The following is a 21,678-nucleotide window of genomic DNA, read 5'->3' as shown; positions in this document are numbered from 1 at the left end:
TGCACCCGAAAGTGGTGGGCACTGAGGGTTGTTAGGTCCTGTCCTTGCTGTTCGTTCCAAGCCTCAGCTGCCCCCCCCCACCCCCCCGAGGGCTGGCTGTGTCCTTCTCCTGCCTATATTTTTCATTTCCCTCTCTCCTAGCTCTGATAATGGTAATCAAACTACCCTTCTTTCCCATTTGAAGCCAGGTTCCTTCAGGGCAGAAGAGAACTTGACTCACTGCAGTAGCACCTACCAAGGTCTCCAGTGCACCAGCACTTCTTTTCTTTTCTTTTCTCTTTCTCTCTTCTTTCTTTTTTTTTTTTTTTTTTTTTGTCTTTTTAGGGCCGCCCTTGCAACATATGGAGGTTCCCAGGCTAGGGGTGAAATCGGAGCTGTAGCCACCAGCCTAAACCACACCACAGCAATACCAGATCCGAGCTACATCTGTGACCTACACCACAGCTCACGGCAATGCTGGATCCTTAACCCACTGAGCGAGGCCAGGGATCGAACCTGTGTCCTCATGGATAATAGTCAGGTTTGTTAACCACTGAGCCATGACGGGAACTCCCTCTTTTCCTCTTTTCTTTTCTAGTTTTTGGCCACATCCTTGGCATGTGGAAATTCCAGGGATTGAACACACGCCGCAGCAGTGACTTGAACCACTGCAGTGACCACGCTGAATCCTTAACCTCCTGAGCCACAAGAGAACTCCTGCTTCCTTTCTAAGTTACTTTTATATCATAACATAAGATGCCAAGAGCCACACAAAACAAGTGTAGAAACAAATAAACTATTATAGTGTGAATGTCCTTCCAGCCACTGTCGAGGCTGAGAAAGAGCTTTACCAGCTCCCGGGAGCCCACCCCAGTTACAATCTCTTTCCTCTTCCTAAGAGGATCCAGTGTCCTGAATTTTACTGTCTTCACTTCGACAGTTTTATCACTCAAATCTGTATCTCTGCACATTGCTGCTTTGCTTTTGTTATTAAAAAATGAACTTATTATGTTTTAAAGTCTTTTAATCTATAGATTCCTCCTCGATCGTGTTTTTCCCTCACAATTTCTCTGTTGAAGAAAGCATGACAGTTGACCAGTGGCATTTCTCAGTCTGGATTTTGTTAACTGCACACTCACATGCAGCTCAAAATGTTGCTCTGTCCCAAATCCAGGCTCATATTGTTCATTTTCTGCCTCAAACCTGGAATTAGCTATTTCTTCAGGAAAACCTAGTTTCTTTCAATGCAGATGATATGCTAAGATATCCGCAATCTGGTTAATGAGAGCAGAGACCTATCAAAGTTCTGTTCACCAGAGCAGTGCTTGGTATGGAGAAGCTGCTAAAAAAGCAGGTATTAAATAGATTTAGTGGAGTTCCCGTCGTGGCGCAGTGGTTAACGAATCTGACTAGGAACCATGAGGTTGCGGGTTCGATCCCTGCCCTTGCTCAGTGGGTTAATGATCCGGCGTTGCCCTGAGCTGTGGTGTAGGTTGCAGACGCGGCTCGGATCCCGAGTTGCTGTGGCTCTGGTGTAGGCCGGCGGCTGCAGCTCTGATTCGACCCCTAGCCTGGGAACCTCCATATGCCGTGGGAGCGGTCCAAGAAATAGCTAAAAAGACAAAAAAAAAATAAATAAATTTAGCAGTAGGCGGGTGCTTATTCTAGTTTATCATCTATCTATCTATCTATCTATCTATCTATCTATCTATCATATATCTACTTATTTATTCATGCATATGTATATTATGATGGTTCTGGCCTATACCACACTTCCACAGGTCAAATGTTCTGCCCCACTCCCTCATTAACTTTTCTCCACAGTCATCATACCATTTAATCCTCACAACCAACTCTGGGGTGTTTATAAAGATCCTCATTTCACAGATGAGGAAACTGAGGCTCAGAGAGGCAAAGTGACTCACCAAGGTCACACAGCTAATAAGGGCAGAGCTCAACCACAAACTCAGGTCTGACAGACTCCAGAGCCTGAATGCTTTTCACTGCTCCTTCTTGAATATTTTCCCATGAAATACTTTGTACATTTTAAAATGTAATCTCGATTGAGACTTGCTATAAATGAGTGAGTGAATAAATGCCTAACTTCAGGGGGCCGAGGGTAGATATAGCCTAGCTTTGCACTCTGTCCATGAAAGAATCTTTCTTTCCTTTTTAAACATTATTTGTGGTTTCCAATGTGATAGATTTTTGCTAGATATGGCAGAGGAATATTTTTGGCATTTTGGAATAAATCTGAAGGAGTATTTTTGCTTTTGGCTTGTGAGGCTCAATTTATTCATATGTTTACAGATGTAAAAATAAGTGGATGATATCAGAAAATTCTTCAAGTGACTCATGCCTCAGTACACATTAAATCCCAGTTGTGAGCTCACTTTATATTGGAGTCTAGATAATAGGTATAAGAGTTTCTCTTTGCTTTGTGCCCACCTAGCTAAAGCCTCATTGTCCCCTTATGTTTGCGATGGTAATGAAACCTTTTGAGAAGGTTGTGTTTGATGGAAGGGTACGTGACCCTTTTAATAGAAGCAGACCACATTACAAAGCTGCTACCAAACTCTGTTTCCAGGGCAACCTAAACAGAAGGACAAGGGGTACTTGGTATCTAATACTTCCTGTAATGTCACAGAGGCGGATATTAGACTTTCCTATTGGAAGAGGGAAGAATTCTCTTTCCCATGAGCACTGGGAAATTACCACTTACCCACCAAAGAGAAGGTGGCAGTGGATCCATGGGGCCAAGGGCAAGGATGGCTGCAGCAATGAACAATCTTCATCTTGGACAATGGAGCCAGGACAGTGTTTGGAAGAATAATTCATCCCCACTGATAAAGAGGAGGGAAGGCCAAAATATATTTGTACCTTTAGTTAGCCTAGAAGATTATGAGGCAATTGACTGCAGAGCCTCTTAGAAGCTGATTTGGCTCTTGATGGCAAAATGGCCACACGGCCTGGAGGGGAGAGATGAGGATTTCAGGTAAAGCCAAGAGAATACGAGAGGCTCCTGATGCAAACGCAGGATCATGTCTGAGATCTTTGTGGACACCCTAATTTATAAATATTATTTATAACTTCCCCCTTTAACCTCTAACTTATGGCTAAAATTATTACTTTTGCAGACCTCCTCACTTAATTCACCTTCATGACCAGCATAAAAATCTGAACAAAGAGTAATATTTCTGTTTAAAAAGGGGAAAAAAAAGACACTAATTCCATCTTGGGTATGCTGATTATCTGATGACACCTGCAGGCTTCTAGGCCTCTATGGGCCTAGGTACACAGTTTTAAAATGTATCTAAGATGTGTTTTAATCACATATGGTAAGATACACCCATGAAAGAAAACTTTTTTTTTTAAATGATTGTTTTATTTTCTCTCTCTCTTCTTTTTTTTTTTTTTTTTTTTTTTTTTTGGTCTTTTTGCCATTTCTTGGGCTGCTCCCGTGGCATGGAGGTTCCCAGGCTAGGGGTCTAATCGGAGCTGTAGCTGCCGGCCTACACCACAGCTCACAGCAATGCAAGATCCTTAACCCACTGAGAAAGGGAAGGGATCAAACCTGCAACCTCATGGTTCCTAGTCGGATTTGTTAACCACTGCGCCACGACGGGAACTCCAGAAAACTTTTTACTCTCATAGCTCCCTAGAAACAGGGGGCATGGCACACTATGCAGGACCACACAGGGAAGCGCAAGGGTTAGTCAGGAGACAGAGGGGTGAGAGGAAAGGTGGGTGGGAGGCTTTGTGTGTGTGTTTTAGGAAAAAAATGGGTAAGACCAGGTAAGCAATCTGAATAGGTTTAGTATGAGATGGCTCAAAGGATTTCAGAGTGCACTGGACTACAAGGGCAGACCTTAGCTCTCCAGTACCTGGCCCTGGAATGCTTTAGGGCAGATGGTTATTGCCCTGGTCTGCAAATCAAAGGAGGAGGTGGGAGTGTGGACTCAGGGTTGGTTGGCTTTCATGGTAAATAATAGCCCTCGCAGACAAATCATTTACCATTTCTAGCAATGAACTAACCCTGGGAAGGACCATTCTTTCCTGGGTGGCACAACACCCCAAAATTAAAGCGTCAAAATATAGGGGGAAAAGCCAAGACTGATACACACAGACAAGGCTGACATTGTTGCTTGAAGCCCTGAAAGCAGTAAACTCCATCTTGCTCTCTTGCCCCACACTCCTGGGTCATTTTCCAAATCCCTTAACCTTGCACCTGTTGGTTCTCATGCTTGATTTCCAAAACCCAAACCTCAGAATTTTCTCTTTTGGCCCTCTATAACCCTGTTTCATGGCAAAGAGACAAACCTACATCCTTAAATATTATGCCCAATTCCCATTCAGGGTTGAGAGGTAAGATCGGGCCTTCCTTCATCATTGATACCACCTCCTGAGCACTCTCCTCTCCTCAAGCACTGTCTAAGAATCCTAGGTTCGATTTCTCCATTCCCATGCACATCAACTGTTTGTTTCCATTGTCATCGCTTTTGCCCATTTGCTCGTCTGCGTCAAGAAATCACCAACATCCTGAGCTTGTATTTTTTCTAAGCATCCCTTTAATCTCATGGTCTCTACTTTAAAGAAGGCCTTCCTTCATATGCATCTTTAGCTTATCCCAGTATACTTAGAGCTAACATTATAACACTTACATAAAATGTGAGAACCAGGGAGTTCCCTTTGTGGCTCAGCAGGCTATCAACCCGACTAGTATCCCTGAGGATGCAGGTTTGATCCCTAGCCTCACTCAGTGGGTTAAGGATCCAGTGTTGCCATGAGTTGTGGTGTAGGTCACAGGTGAGGCTCAGATCCTGTGTTGCCATGGCTGTGGTGTAGGCTGGCAGCTGCAGCTTCCATATGCCACAGGTGAAGCCCTAAAAAAAAAAAAAAAAGCAAAAAAAATGTGAGAACCATTCAACAGTGGAACTCCATTTATCACCCTCATCATTTGCTCTATGGTGTTTATGAATTTTATATCTATATATATAAGCCGACGATACACTATTGTTAATTGTTAAAAGTCATGTTCATTTAAAGAAGTCAAGAGGGAAGGAAAGATGATCTTTTATATTCACCAATATATTTGCCATTTCCAGTGACTTTTTCCTTCTTGTAGGTATTTTTCCATCTGATACCATTTCCTTTCTATCTTGAAGACCTATTTTGTCATCCCATGGTCTTTTGGTGTCCATCATTTCCAGTAAAATGTTAGCTGGATTCACATTTTTGTTCTCCCATGTGAACATTTTCTTTTTCTCTGGGTGCTTTCAAATTTTTATTTTTGACTTTCAGCAGATTGAGGATTATGTGATTAGGTGTGGTTTTCCTTGTATTTATTCAGTTTGGAGATTGTTTATCTTATTCAATCTTTAAAATGATGTTTTGCACCAATTTTGGAAAAAATTTACCATTATCTTTTCAGTTAATTCTTTTATGCACCATTTTCTTACTCTTGTCCTTTGGTCCTTTTGAGACTTTCCCCTTTTCTCTGCCCCTTTCTTCTCCTTTCTCCATCCCCCTCTCTCTGGCTCTAGATTTTAAGAAATCTTTCTCCTCTCCTCTTCATCCCTCACATTGTACAATTGGTTTTGATTTCTCTTCCAGATCACTAACACTTTCTTCTTTCTCTAATCTGCTGCTAAACCCATTCTTTCATTTTAGATGTTGTATTTTCCACTTTAGATTTTACATTTCTGGAGTCCCCATCATGACTCAGCAGTTAATGAACCTGACTAGCATCCATGAGGAATCGGGTTCAATCCCTGGCCTTGCTCAGTGGGTTAAGGATCCAGTGTTGCTGTGAGCTGTGGTGTAGGTCACAGACATGGCTTGGATTCTTTATTGCTGTGGCTGTGGCATAGGCTGGCGGCCACGGCTCCAATTCAACCCCTAACCTGGGAACCTCCATACACTTGGGTGTGGCCTTAAAAAAAAGACCAAAGAAAAAATTTTACATTTCTGTTTAGTTTCCATTTCTTGGCTGATATTCCCTATCTATTCACTCATTGTAACAAATATTTACTTTACAGTTTTAAAACATATTTAAAATAGTTGTTTTAATTTTCTGCAATTTTAGTATCTATATCATCTCAGGGTTTGCCTTAAATTATTTTACTTTGGACTTTAAGTCAAATTTTCCTCTTTTCTCTCATGTCTAATAACTTATACTTTATACTTTGAACTGTGGATTGTACATAGTAGAAACTCCAGATTCTGTTATATTTTTCTGCGACTGTTCATTTTTATTAAATTACTGAATGGTCACCTTGTTCCTATAGAGTTTAGTTTTATACTACATAAGGATATGTCTGTTTGGGCTTACTTTTATTCCTGGATAAGTTACTTAATCCTGGCTTATAATATTTACTTCTAATATATGTCTCTTCTGGCATTTCATTGGAAAAAAAATTGATGTTTACTTAGTCCTTCTAACTTGGAGAAATTAAACAAATTATCTCATTTGCAGTAGGTGGTAGCTAAAATCTCTGGTAAGTTTTTCTCATTTTTCCTGCTATTGCTTTCCAATGGGTTTCTGAAGTCTCATCTGTGTGTGCACAGTTCAAGGATGAGGCAAGAACTGCGTTGAGGGAAATTTCTCTTCAGAATTTGGGATTTTGGGAGTTTCCATCATGGCACAGGGGAAAGAATCCAACTAGAAACCATGAGGTTGCAGGTTCTATCCTGGCCTTGCTCAGTGAGTTAAGGATCCGGCATTGCCCTGAGCTGTGGTGTAAGTCAAAGATGTGGCTTGGATCTGGCATTGCTGTGGCTGTGGCATAAGCCGGCGGTTGTAGCTCCAATTAGACCCCTAGCCTGGGAATCTCCATATGCCATGGGTGCAGCCCTAAAAAGACAAAAGACAAAAAAAAAAAAAAAAAAAAAGAATTTGAGATCTCTTCCTGTATATCCCTCCTTTCTGGTATTAAGTCCTTAAAATTCCAGGAATTCTGACATTGATAAACTTAATCTTATAACATTTCAAAATTAAAGAACTATGGCTTGCGGAGTTCCCGTTGTGGAGCAGTGGTTAACGAATCCGACTAGGAACCATGAGGTTGTGGGTTCGGTCCCTGCCCTTGCTCAGTGGGTTAACAGATCCGGCGTTGCCGTGAGCTGTGGTGTAAGTTGCAGACGCGGCTCGGATCCTGCATTGCTGTGGCTTTGGCGTAGGCCGGTGGCTACAGCTCCGATTAGATCCCTAGCCTGGGAACCTCCATATGCCTCGGAAGCGGCCCAAAGAAATAGCAAAAAGACAAAAAAAAAAAAAAAAAAAAAAAAAAAAACTATGGCTTGCTTTCCTTGTTCCTTCCTTCCGTTCACTTTTCTTTCCTTTTTCCAATTATTACTCTTTATTTTTTTTCAATTATTACTTTTTATTTTTTGCCTTTTCTAGAGCCGCTCCCGTGGCATATGGAGGTTTCCAGGCTAGGGGTCTAATCAGAGCTGTAGCCGCCGGCCTACGCCAGAGCCACAGCGATGCGGGATCTGAGCTGTGTCTGCAACCTACACCACAGCTCACGGCAACGCTGGATCCTCAACCCACTGAGCAAGGCCAGGGATAGAACCTGCAACCTCATGGTTTCTAGTTGGATTCGTTTCCCCTGTGCCATGATGGAAACTCCCAAAATCCCAAATTCTGAAGAGAAATTTCCCTCAACGCAGTTCTTGCCTCATCCTTGAACTGTGCACACACAGATGAGACTTCAGAAACCCATTGGAAAGCAATAGCAGGAAAAATGAGAAAAACTTACCAGAGATTTTAGCTACCACCTACTGCAAATGAGACAATTTGTGGTTCCTAGTCAGATTTGTTAACCACTGAGCCACGATGGGAACTCCAATTTTTACTTTTAATAGACTTATTGAACAGCTTTATATATAAAAATTATTTTATACATCATAAAATTCACTCATTGTAAGTGTACAAATCAATAATTTTTAACAAATGTATAGAGCTGGCACTAGTTTTTAAAATATTTCCGTCACCCACAAATGGCTGTGCTCATTTACAGATGACTCCTACTCTGACTCCAAGACCTAGGCAACTACTGATTTGCTTTGTCTCAAAATTGCCTTTTGTGGACATTTCATGTAAATGAAGTAATGGAACATGCAGTCTTTGTTATTTAGTTGTTATCATTTAACAAAATGTTTCTTAAATTCATCCATGCTGTGTAAATCAATAGGTTGTTGCTTTTTATTGCTGAACAGTATTCCATGTATGGATATACAATAGGTTATTTATTCATTCACCTGTTAAAGGACATCTTGGTTTGTGGAGTTGTTTTGAGGCTTTTGTTCAATGTTCCCTAGATGATACTTACATAGCCAAACTGGTCCTTATAGATCTATGGTCCAGTGTTTGGGAATCACAGTACAGAAGATCAGATTATGACATTCGGACAAGGGCTCATTTTTTAAAAATTTAAGGAGCATTTATTGGACATAGATTTGTGGTAGACACTGTGCTAAAGACGAAAGCAGTGAATAAGACATGACGATCCAGTGTCGTGGAAGAAATGAACCAACAAACAAATATGTGTGATAAGATGATGTGATAAAATCCTAGAGGCCCAAATGGAGTTAAGATCAATTCTCTATGGGAGAGGGAATTACAGGGGAGTCTTTATCAAGAATGTAAACCTTGAGTCTTGAAAGACGGTCTTAAAAGATGAATAGGTAATTGGCAGGTTGGATAGTGGAGATAACTTTTGTCCCTGTGACACATTTTGTTTTATTTTTAAAAGCCATCCCAACAGGTGACTACATAGTCATGTTCAATCAGCCTGTGCCTGGGAATTGCATAGATGCAAAATATTTCTGTGAGTGTCTGCTGATATCAATGGATGGAGAAATATGGCGAAAACTTGGCAGATATTTCATTCTGCCAAGCTATGTAAATACTTCTCAATAAAATAAAGACATAATGGAAAGAATATGGAACTTTGGAGAATGGTGGACTTGGTCCAACACTTCAGGCAAATTACTTAATCTTTCAGAGCCTTAATTTCAGTATCTATAAAATGGAGTTAAGCAATAACTTCAAAATTAACTGTGCAGTTTAGACTTAATATATGCAACTCAATGAGTTTAGGGATTGGCACACAAGAATCTCGCAAAAATGGCTAGTTTTCCTTCTTTCCCTCACATAATATTTTGTTTGTTTTTTCTTTTTAGGGCTTCACACAAAGCATATGGAATTTCCCAGGCTAGCAGTCCAATTGGAGCTACAGCTGCCAGCCTACGCCACAGCCACAGCAACATGGGATCTGAGCCGCATCTGTGACTTATGCTGCACCTTGTGGCAGTGTAGGATGCTTAACACACTGCGTAGAGCCAGGATCGAACCCACATCCTCATGGATACCACTTGGGTTCTTAACCTGCTGAGCCACTACAGAACTCCTCTGTCACAGAGTGTTATCGGCTAACTTGGCCATTCTTGCACCTACGTCTATAAGAAGTTAATGCAATCACAAGGCTTATTTTGTCTTTTGATTCCAATTTCTACTGTCTCAAGAAAGGTACCATCTTCTAAGTAACCAAGGGACGCAGTAGCTGTTTCATAATGAGACCTTGATTCCTTCTAAATATGCACTAATTGTCAAGGTGATGGAGGAGCATCATTATTTAAAAAGCGTAATTAAAGGGCACTTCCTTGAGCTACACTAATGAGCAAAAGTGCAGCAATATTTGCATGTTTAGACATTAAGAATGGAAACAGATGACTCATAGGAGAATGAGAGGAAGCAGAGAAGTTAAGGCAAATTAATCTCACTGCTCAGGGCCTCTGGGGTTGTTGCTTTGCAAGACATCCTCAGAGGAGTGGTCTTCCCTCAGAAGTCAGCTCCACTGCCTTCTCTTGTTTTATGGAATTAACAGCTCTCTCACCACTGTATCTCAGGAGCAAAATGACCTTTGCTTCAAAAGATACCAAACTATGATTCCTGATAAGCTGAGCTTGGAATCTGTTTCTCACTGGACACCCGTGCCCTGTTCTAAACACTTAGGTATCCACCTGGATATTGATTCACTCTTATCACTCTGTGTATTCACTAAGGTTATAAATTCTCCCAAGTCAACAATAGTGTCTTTGACCCTCTTGGTATATGTATGTCTTGAGGTCAGATTCAAGGTTCTTCCATTTATCAGATAAGAGATGTGGAAAGCACCCTGCTATGTCTCCTATTCTTTATCTTTAACCTGAGCGTTTTGCCTAAACTGCAAGATGTCTGTTAGGATTAAAAGAAAGGGTCTGGTGCAAAGTGAGAATGAAAGTCATGTTCGGTCCAATTCTCCTTCTCTTTACGGTGGTCAGTGGCTTTGCCTTGTGTCTCCTGAATGAAGGGGTGAGCATTAGACTGTGTCATTTTTATATTGGGTTTCAACTTTGCCAATTTCTTGTCTTTCTATACTATGAAAATGACAGAGAGAAAAAATATCTTTCATACAACAAATGCAGACACTTGGGTTTGCTGCCAAGGAGGCGTCCCCCTTCCCTCCCACTGGTACCTGATCCCTGAAGCAGCCTAGAAGGACAGAAGCAAGGCACAGCCAGTGTGGTGACCAAGTTAAAGCTGCTTCCACTGGGACCACCCCCAAGACTTGAGCATCTTGTTACTAAAATGGTGATTTGATTTACTAAGCATTTGTAATTGTGTTGACATTGTTTTCTTCTTTTTAACAGTAAAATGAGAGACACTGGTTTAAAATATGTGTTACAGGATGTCTACTGAAAAAAAAATGCATTTGTTGCCTCTGGGCAGATGTACAGGGTAAGACATAAATAATGATTTCACGGGAGCAAAAGGAATTACTGAGCAGATGCTCATCTGGGGAAAAGAGACCAGAAAGGAGCCAGGTCTGCCAGCAAAGGGAGAAAGGTATAGAATAATTAGCATCTTTGATTTGTTTAAATTTACCAGTGCTATAGCCTCCTAATTCAAGTTGGAATGAGAGTGGGAAAGGTCAGGAAGACTGTGGCAGAAAAAGAGAATTGTAACCAAACAGGACCCTAGGAGGCCTTCCTGGAACAGACACCCCGTGCTCCCACCCCCACCCACCCGCTCTGCCCATGTCTTCTGCCTGACTCTTGTCTGTAGAAAAACTTTAGCCTCCTAGGCCTTCCCCAGGTTTCAAAGAATAAATTTAATTGGAGAAGTGAGAAAATGTAGAAAGGAAAACAGTCAAGCAAGACAAAATAATAACAGTTTAGCCATTAAACAAAGTCAAAGACCTTTAGTTCCTCTTCAAGGGCTATAGATAATACTTTGAGAAATGCCCCTTGAACTGTTTCACAGATACTAAAACCCCCACCATGTGGAAGAGTTAAATGTATGCTGCCCACAACCATGGAGACCCCAGACAGGCTGGAATCGGAAGGTTGATGATACTGACTCATGATTCTACCACCACCAACCAATCAGAAGAATGTCCAGAAGCTGATCACTCACCCCACAGCTCCCATCCCTTACCCTGTCTTTATTTATTTATTTATTTATTTATTTATTTATTTATTTTGTCTTTTGTCTTTTTAGGACCACACCTGCAGCATATGGAAGTTTCCAGGCTAGGGGTCTAATCGGAGCTGTTGCTGCCGGCCTATGTCACAGCCACAGCAACACCAGATCTGAGCTGTGTCTGCAACTTACCCCACAGCTCAGGGAAAACACCGGATCCTTAACCCACTGAGTGAGGCCAGGGATCAAACCTGCAACCTCATAGTTCCTAGTGAGATTCATTTCTGCTGCACCATGACGGGAACTCCCCTTACCCTGTCTTTAAAAACATTTCCCTGAAAGCCACAGGGAATTTGGTTCTCCCCCTTTATTTATTAATTTATTTATTGTCTTTTTAGGGCTGCACTCATGGCATATGGAGGTTCCCCAGCTAGGGGTTCAACTGAGGCCATAGCCGCCAGCCTACGCCATAGCCACAGCAACGCTAGGTCCGAGCCACATCTGAGATCTATGCCGCCAACTTGCAGCAATGCCAGATCCTTAACCCACTGAGCGAGGCCAGGGATGGAACCCACGTCCTCATGGAGACTAGTCAGGTTCTTAACCCGCTGAGCCACAATGGAAACTCTGGAAAATCAGTTCTCTTAAGCATTATGTGGACTCCTTGCTTGGCGCCCTGCAATAAACATTGCACTTTCCTTCACCACAACCCGGTGTCAATAGATTGGCTTTAGAGCACATAGGTGAGGAGACCCAACTTTGGTTTGGTAACAGAATGACATTCCTGCAGCTCTCAAGTCACCAAGAGTTTAGATTCTCCTTTGGCACAGTCTCTTCAAATTAAAGAAAATCCTTTGAGTAAAAGGAAATCCAAGAAAGCCTTGAGAAAACAGCTCTTCAAGCAAAAGGATCAGAAGGTATTGATAAGTAAAGCTAGGGAAACCCTCAACAGGTTTGTGGAGATGTCTCTAGTACAACACAGATGGAATTTGTCATTGGCTCTTACTGTTCCCTAGGCACATGCTCAGCTCCACTCACACCTGGCAGCACTGATCGGCGCCTCACTAAACTTGCTTCCCTTCATTCACTTCACTTTGGTCTCTTGGTAACTTCTTCCTTTGAGGGCTGATGCTGTCCCTGGAACTCTGCAGAAGTCCCTTTTTTCCCAAGAATAATAGCAGTGGCTGTTTGTTTTTGATCTACTGCCCATTGTAGATCAGAACCTCTACTGTGCTACCAGGGTGAACCAGAGCAGGGAGTTCATCTGGGAGCTGGTTCTAGGGAGGAGGAAAGAGGAAGCAGGAAAGGGAGTCAGGGAAGGAGAACAAGCCTGTCCAAGGGGGATTGTCAAGGTCACAGCTGTGGCAGGGACTTGCAGAGGGTGGGGACTGACTTCCCCTCGGACTCCTGACCATGAAAAGACACGGAAGAAACTTGAATGAATATTGCTAAGTGAAAAGAGCTAATCTGAGAAGACCATACACTGTATGATTCCAACTATATGACATCCTGGAAAAAGAAAAACTATGGAGACAGTAAAAGGATCAGCAGTTGTCAGCCATTAGAGAGGAGGGAAGGATGAATATGTGGAGCACACAGGATTTTTAGGGCATTGAAACCCTCTGTGTAATACTATAATGACGGACAGATATCATTATACATTTTTCAAAATCCATAGGACATACAAATAGTAAATCCTAATGTAAACTATGGACTTTGAGTGACAGTGATATGTCCATGCAGGTTCACTGATTGTAATAAATGTACCATCTGATGCAGGATTTTGATAGTGGAGAAGGTTGTGTATATGTGGGGGTAAGGAGTATAAAAAACAACTGCAAGGGACACCCGCAAATGCTCCCCACCTCCACACCCAGCTGCTCTGGTGCCCTCTGGGTGAGGGGTGCTCCTGGGGTGGTAAGGCTGCTGCTCCTGGACCATGTTCCCTGGATCCAGCCGGCTCCTCTCGCCTGGGAGCAAACCTTAAGGCACAAAGCCCAGAGCACAGTGGGGTGAGGTGTGCACTCCAGGGGAGACCTTCCAGTGAAGCAGGTTCTGTGCTTCAGGGCAAGGACAGATATTACCCGGAGAAACTCATTCATGTATCAGCTTTGTCAATTTTAAGCTTCCAGGTGAGGCTCTGTCAAGGGAAAGAGGATTTTCTAAGTCTGTTTTAGCATTTTCAGAACTAAGCATCAAGGACTTGGTATTTCTTCCCTAAAGGCAGAGAGGTATCTTTCGCACCTATGATGGTTGGTGAGGGCGCCAGCACCTTAGGCCAGAGGAAAAAGATGGCTTAGGGCAGAAGGAAAGGCTAAATCTGCCCTTGGGGATGCTAGTCCAGAGGTTTGTGTGGAAGCAGGCTTGGTGAAAAGCAGAGCAGGCTGTGAATGGGGGATGTTTGAAGGGCAGTGCCTCTTCCTCCCTCCCCCCCTGGGGTCACACCTCCAAGGGGCGGGGCTCTGTGGAAACAGGCAGCTGAGGCACCACACAGCTGGGGCTACAGCAGAGTCTCTGATCCTGCCTGGGAAGTTGGGCCCAGGGTCACCTCAATAAAGTGTAGGGAGATGGGAGGTGGCCTCCCCAAGGCTCATGAACGATATATGTGTCTTCTATTGCTGCTGTAAGAAATAACCTCAACCTTTGTGTTATAACTAAGAGAGATCTTTTTATTTTCAGTTTTGGAGGTCAGGAATCTGAAATGGGCTACCATCAGTTGTCAGCAGGGCTGCGTTCCTTCTGAGGGCTGTCATGGACAATCTGTTTCTTCTTCATTTTGTCCAGCTCGCAGAGGCAGCTGCATTCCTTGGCTCAAGGCCAAGCAGCATTCTGACCTCTGCTTCCTGTCACCTCTTTTCTGGCTCTAACCCTTCTGCCTCCCTCCCATAAGGAATGTCGTGGTTACACTGGATCCACTCAGCTAACCCAGGATAATCTCCCTAGTACAGGATCTTTCATTAAATCACATGTGAAAAGACTCTTTGTAATATACAGTAAATTATTCACAGACTTCAGGGATTAGGAGGTGGGCATTATTCTGTCTACCACAGAGGGGCTCACCGGGGACCCTCAGGAGCCCAAGTGAGGTATTGTGGCATGGAGGTAACCAGTACAGCAGGATGAAAGGCTGCTAGGAAAGGAGCTTGGAGGTGGAGGGAACACAGCATAGGCAATGGGTTGAAGGATGCCAGCCTGTTGGCATACTCTCTAGAGAAAACAGAACAAATGGGCTGACCATGACAGCAGTCCCCTTCCAGAGAACAGGGAAGCAGGTCACTGCGCAGTCCCAACCGAGGGCTGAGAGTGTCCTATGAAGGTCTGAGGACCCTTCTCTGCCAACACCACAAAGCCACAGATGCTATCTCCCACCACATGTCCATCAGTTCTTAGAGATGGGAAGAGGCAAGGAGAAGGACTCTGAGAGAAGTGGCCCTTTTATGTTACAGAGAAATAAAGAAATAAAGTATTTGTGACTCTCCCCACTTCCACTCTCCACTCAGAACAACTCTGCAAGTTGGCATCTTAGACAAAGTCCCTTGAGATTCTGCCCAAAAGAGAGACAAGTGAGATTCTGGACATTCTTCCCTTCTCTCTCCTTGGGTCACACGTTCCTAAAGGAAAGCAGGTCACCGTAACGGCCAGTGTACAGGGCAGGACAGTGAGTGGGGAGACAGCACAGCCAATGCATCCAAGAGTTAGTCTTTAACTGAGGAATTAGACTGCTGACAATGCCCAATTATTCTGCTCATTAAGATGACTGGTCCGGACTGGACTGCCCATTCTCCAATTAACTCCTTGGCACTTGGCTATAATAATGATTGAATAAGCCATTTGACTCCCAGTGTGGTAAAAGAGCAGATGCGAATAAACTGATTCTACATCATTCGAACACTCTTTCCTCACCTAGAATAAAGGATGTAGCCTCTTCCAGGAGCTTTAGATTTCTATACAAGTAGAATAGACTCAGTGGGCAAAGGCACTGGCCTGACAAATGTGAGCATTTGTTTCAAATCCCGGCTCTGTCATTTGTTTCTGGCGGAAAACAAGCCTGTGACTTATTCTCTCTTTTATGTGGGAGGAAAGGAGACCATCTGGGTCTAAGAGACCCTGCCCCACTCACACCTGCCCCTTCCCTCTGGTGTGGTGAGGAGCTACTGGGGATTAGACATGCCCCCTCTTCCTGCTGATGCAGGGAACTCAGCATTCTCCATGGGGTGGGGGGTGGGGGGCAGGGGGCCAGGACAGGACATGCTTAGAAAGGACAAGTGGGCTTCACGGAAGAAGATCCAAACCTCATGTTATGGTGTGGTTTCCCTGTGTCCTAATGATAGTGGCATTTTTGGTTTGTTCGTTCGTTTGTTTTTATCAGTGACCAGACTATAAATAACAGAACATTTATTTGGACTGATGATATGTTTCTTTTGTTTTGTTTCTCTCTTTTTTCTTTCTGGTTTTTTTGTGTCCTTCTACAGTGACTTTTCCTTCACTTCTGTCAGGGGCTCTAGGGATATTACCAGCTGATAACAGATTTCTATGTTAGTTCATCAGTTTGGGGTTTTCTGGGGTATACTGATAGTAAATTTTTTTAAAAATACTTTTTATGGACATACCTATGGCATATGGAAATTCCCAGGCTAGGGTTGAATCAGAGCTGTAGCTGCAGGCCTACATCACAGCCCCAGCAACATCAGATCTAAGGTACACCTGTGACCTATGCCATAGCTTGCAGTAATGCTGGATCCTTAACCCACTGAGCAAGGCCAGGGATTGAACCTGTATCCTCACGGACATTATGCTGGGATCTTAACCTGCTGAGCCACAATGGGAACTCCTGATGATATGTTTCTAAATGATAAAATATTAAAAATTAGAAGAGTTTCTGTAGAAATCCAATTTCCCACTTGTGAAAGATTGATTGGAAGTGCAGCAAGCACCAAGCCTGGATTCTTATGTGGCCTGGAGCTGTGTGGTGGGTGAGTCTGAATGAAGACCCACCTTTACCCAGCCAAGCATCTGCACTCACCTTGGCTGCTACTCCTACCCATAATTATTAGGGTTTGGGACTCTTGCAGGAGCATGTTCCCCAGTAACCCTAAACTGGGCTTAATCTGGGCAGGGCCCTGGGCTCTGGAGGCAGGGTTGTTCACGACCTTCTTTCTTCCTCCTGGTGCCTGTTCCAGGTTCCAGTACAGAGAAGGCAATGGCCAACAGAACAGATCTCACTTCCACTTCCTGGGCTCCTTGTAATTTTTTTTTGGAGATGCATTTTTTCTTCCCTTGCCTGAACCCAGGGCACCTGTCCTCTTGCTGGTCTGTTAAGGCTGTCACTCAAGTTGTGTCTTCCAATAAGTAAACATGCTGTAAAGCATCAGGAGGTCTCCCTTCCAGCACCAGAAAGTCCAAAGGGAAGATCATTAGAATTCGTGATGCTGAGTCAACCATATCCAAATAATAGGAGAGCTGGGAAGGGTGTAAATTAATAAACCTTTCCTGTGTGAGCTGGCAGCTGGGCCCTTTCCTCTGCTCCTGTCTGAGTTTGCACATGACTAACTACAGGCTTGAGGGATTTGCATTGGACATCATAAGTAAAAATCCCATTGAAGTGACAGTCTCCTCATTGATATGATCCCTTTTGGAGGCACATGGTGGATTGCTGGGGCATTTCTTGGATCTGCCCAGTAATGGATTTATCTGGCAGCCCACATACCCTGGCAAAGGCTTCTAAGGTGTGGGGCAAAGGGGTGGGCTTTTGGAAATAGTCAGCTCCTCTGTGGCAACAGCCACACTCCTGGACACAGGACTGAAAAGCTATGTGGAAGCCAGCCTGCCTATCATGCCCTGGATTCCATGTTCACAAGCAGCATCCTCATGTGCCTGATCTCCTGGCTGTGGAGAAAAAAAGGAGGAAACCCTGATTCTAATGAAGCCCCTGCTACTGGCCCCACTGAACGGCCTGACCTGAGTTACATTTGTTTAAATGTGATGTATTTTATGAAAATCCTACTAGTATTTCCCACATTTACATCACCAAAATTCTCAGTCTTCCATTGAGCAACAAAATGCTTTGATTGTGGCCCATTCTTTGTGGACAAACTACAAACTCAATACGATAATAAAATAAAAGCCTCTTGAAGTTCCCTGGTGGCTCAGTGGGTTAAGGATTGGGTGCTGTCACTGCTAGGAATCTGGTTATGGCTGTGGTGCAAGGCACAGGTGTGGCTTTTGGTATTTAATTCCCACCTGCTTCTCCAAAAAGGGTCCTAACACCTGCTGAAACTATAACCAATTCCCTGTATCCCTGTATTTTGAAGTAAAATGCTTTTGCTTTAGTCCCCCAGGCTTCCCTGAGTCTCAAAAGTCTAGCTCAAGAGTTAAAGCTTAGGAAACGTGAAGCTGTCTAAACAAAGAATAGCTGTTGGATGAGGAAACTGGTAACAATTTAGACTATAAACCAGCCACAGAGCAGAGTCACCCAACTCCCAGTTCTCTTAAAGATCGAAAGGTCTGACACATATGCCCAAGTTGTTTTTACAGGAAGCAGACCCCCATCAACTGAAAATTGCTGATCAAAAGCATGCAGACCCCAGACTGGTTGAAACCAGAAGGCTGCTGATGCTTGAAACTTCACTTTGATGCCAACCAACCCGAGAATTATTCATGAGTTAATCATATACCCTGAGGTCCCCTCCCTCACACTGCCTGTGAAAACCTTTCCCTGAAAGACATTGAGGAGTTTGGGTCTTTGGAGCATGAGCTGCCCATTCTCCTTGCTTGGTGCCCTGCAGTAAATGCTGTACTTTCCTTTCCCACAACCTGCGTCAGTAGCTTGGCTTTATTGCATGTAGGTGAGTGGACCACAAGTCCATGTTTGATACCACTGTCAAAGTCTTCCCATTCCACCCTGCTCTTATGCCCTGACACATAGAAAGCTTACAGTCTCCTGAAGATGGACCTCTTGATCACTCCCTGCCAGCCTGACTGCTTGGCTCCATATGACTTAGTCCTCCCAGCCCTCCTGGAGGCTTTCCTAGACCTTATCCACAGGCCCATGGCAGGTGCGCCAGAATGGGCTCCCACAGAGTCACCACACCTGGCCCCCTGCATTCTGTCCCAGTATCTATTACATAGGATCGTACACTGTTCATTTATGTGTTTGTTTGACCCAATATTGTGGATACTTCCAGAGACTGGAGGCTTTATTTTAACTGCTGATCCCAGTATCTAGTACAGAGCCTGGCACACAGTCTATGCTCAGAATTAATGAGGTCTCATCAGGCAGGAGAGCATTTATTATGCTTCTAGGGTTTACTATGCTATTAGGACTCCTAGAGAATCCCTAGGGTGGGTCAGGAATTTGAATACACACAATACATTAGACTGGCTTGAGCCCTTTCTGGTGAAGGCCAGAAAGTTTTGTAATAGTTACAGAGCTACTGGCAGTAAATTAGGTAAGATCTTTGAAAGAATAGATCAGGATTAAAGCTGAATATTTGAGATCCAGAGAGTGAAAAATGGTGAAATTTTAGAATTAAAAAAAAATGCTCCATAAAAATGGATCAAAAGATCAATTAATCACTAGGAGGTTTTAAAAGATCTCCATTTTCTTCTCTTCTTTCATCTCTCCCTCCCTCACTTCCTCTCTCCCTTCTTCTGATCTCCAGGATAATTCACTGATATGCAAACATTTACTGGGCACCAACCAAGCTTATGCCCAGGGCTATAATTTGCACTGGGGTTGGAGAGAGTAAGACACAGTTCTGCCCTGCAGGATCTTAGCATAAAGTGAGCAGAAAGGCAGGACAAATGGGTAACTAGGGTACAGTAAGTATTACATGAAGTCTGGGGGCAAAAAGGAGAGGCAAACTACTCAGGGGGTGACCCAGGATGGCTTCCTGAGGGAGGAGACTTCATCAGGTATACACAGTTTGGGCATCAAGTGATTTACATCCAAGAAACTTCTGGTAAGTTTCTATCTACACAGGGAATTGAATAGAGGACAGAGGAATCTGGGCTGATCTGCATGTACCACTGGATGGCTATCACGTGTATGGTGGAGGTTTTCCATATCATGGCCATGGTGGCTCCTTTCAGAGGGAGGGAAACCATTCAAGTGAGCTGGGGCTTCTGATCATCAATAGGCAGCCTTAAGTTAAATGTTAATTTCTTTAGTAGAAGAATGCTATAGACCCGATTATGTTCAGGCAAAATCCATATGTTGAAGCCCTAAGCCCCAACATGGCTGCATTTGGAGATGGGGCCATAGGAGGTAATGAAGCTTAAATGAGGTAACAAGGGTGGGGCCCGATCCAACAGGGCTTGTGCCTGATGAGAAGAGGAAAGTATAGTTGAGTTCTTTCCACCATGTGAGGACACAGGGAGAAAGTTGCAGTCTACAGCCAGGAAGAGGGCTCTCATTGCGGGACAGAACTGGCCAGCACCTTGACCTTGGACTTCCCAGCCTCTAGAACTGTGAGAAATAAATGCATGTTGTTTAAGCCACCCAGACTATGGTATTTAGTTATGACAGCCCAGACTGACTAAGACAAGGAAGACAGAGCTTGAGCAAAGTGAAGATCTGACAATTTCATAGTGATTCATCAAGACTATAAACAATTTGCATTCTGCATGATTCCAATCTGTAAATTCAAATTATGTTAAATTAGAAAATGAAACCCTTTTCAATTTTAATTAGCAAGCCACCAAAGATGCAGTATAATATAATGGAAAAAGTAGGTCCTAGCCATGGTTTGCTGTGTGACCTGTGTGAGTTGCTGGACTGTGATCTCCTGCCTCATATCAACCACTGGTATGAGGCTGAGACTGGGGCAGAGATGAGAATGTGCCACTCACGCAGCGAGCCTGGCACAAAGCAGGCACCCAGGAATGGGATGAAATGAGATCAGAGTATCATGGAAGGTATTCTTCAGTGATTCTCAGCCCCTCCTTAAACTGACTACATTGGGAACAGATTTCAGAATTCCTAGACCCAGTGTATCTTTATCTGTAGAATCAGAATTCCTTCCTCATCTATTTTAAATTCTAAACCCTGTGACTTCATTTGCCTGTATCAGTGCTTCTCAATCTCATCACAGAAAATGCTGCAGGGCATCTATAATGATCTCGGCCAGTATAGCAATGTTTTTATTAAAAACCCTCACAACATGGATTGTATTTTAATTCACCTCAATTCACATTATGTACTTAAAACATTCCATATAAGCCATATGGCACTTTAGAAGGTAGCTGACAGGTTGCCGGGAAATCAAATAAAGTCAAGATAACACAGTTTCTGCAAGACCCAGAATTCCTAATTCAGAGGGACATATTCAGATGCTGTATTTCCAAAAGCCTGGGGTCCAGCAGAATGGGATTTACTGGCAATGGATTAAACAGTTGCCACTGGGCTTCCTCAAACATCATTCCCATCACCCTGGCATCTCTGACCTTGTCACACTACCTGATGTTCCACCATTGAGATATTTCCCGAGGTTAATGAATCTCTCTTTTAAGGAGCCTATGTCAGTACTTCTGTGGGGAGGGGATGGGGTAGCAATCATTTCCATCTCAGTGGAAATGAGTTCCTTCTGGCATGCTTCCCAGCGACTCACTCTGAGATGAGCCCCACTGGGGGCACAGGAGCTTAAACAGAAAAGGAAGAGAGTGGGGTAGACAGAAGTAATAAGGAGAGAAAGGAAAGGATTATGAAATATTCAGCCCTAGACCCAGTGAGGCGGGTAGCACGCACAGAGATTTTGGAAGGAGGACAGAAGACTGAGGGCCCCAGAAGCTCTCAGCATATGAGTTGGGAATAAAGAAAGCAAAGAGAGATGCTGGGGCCCCAGGCAGTAGAAGGAGCATCATTTCATCTGCTTCATTAAGCAGCACCCATTCTACAACCCTCTCTTCCACCTGCTGTCACTCTCCCTCTTGAAAATGTAAAACCATTGAACAATATTCATGCCCCCCTCTTCAAATCTGAGCAAAGGCCAACTCTAGGCTTGCTGCACTGAGACTTCTTCAGTGGCACAGCCACCCAGAGAAGTACCATCTCCACAACCTCAGCCCGGCAAAACCCTCAGAAATAGACACTTCAAAGCTTTTGATTCAAACCTGATACTTCATGTGTCCTTGACAAGAATGCCAGTGGCCGTTGTGATCACAAGTTGTGAGGCTCTGAAGCAAGTCAGAGATTTTCCCACTTCAGAAAAGAACAGGCACTGCTCACAGGGCAC

General features: G+C 43.6%; 1 protein-coding gene across 1 annotated transcript in view; it reads right to left on the bottom strand.

Annotated features, from left to right (window-relative positions):
- Positions 1-21,678, bottom strand: part of CLSTN2 (calsyntenin 2) — a 672,110-nt gene that overhangs the window by 78,834 nt on the left and 571,598 nt on the right. The window lies entirely within an intron of this gene.

This window comes from Sus scrofa, chromosome 13 (assembly GCF_000003025.6).
Source record: "Sus scrofa isolate TJ Tabasco breed Duroc chromosome 13, Sscrofa11.1, whole genome shotgun sequence".
NCBI classification, from domain to species: domain Eukaryota; kingdom Metazoa; phylum Chordata; class Mammalia; order Artiodactyla; family Suidae; genus Sus; species Sus scrofa.
Note: the sequence above shows the minus strand (reverse complement) of the source record. Positions and strands in the feature narration are given on the sequence as shown.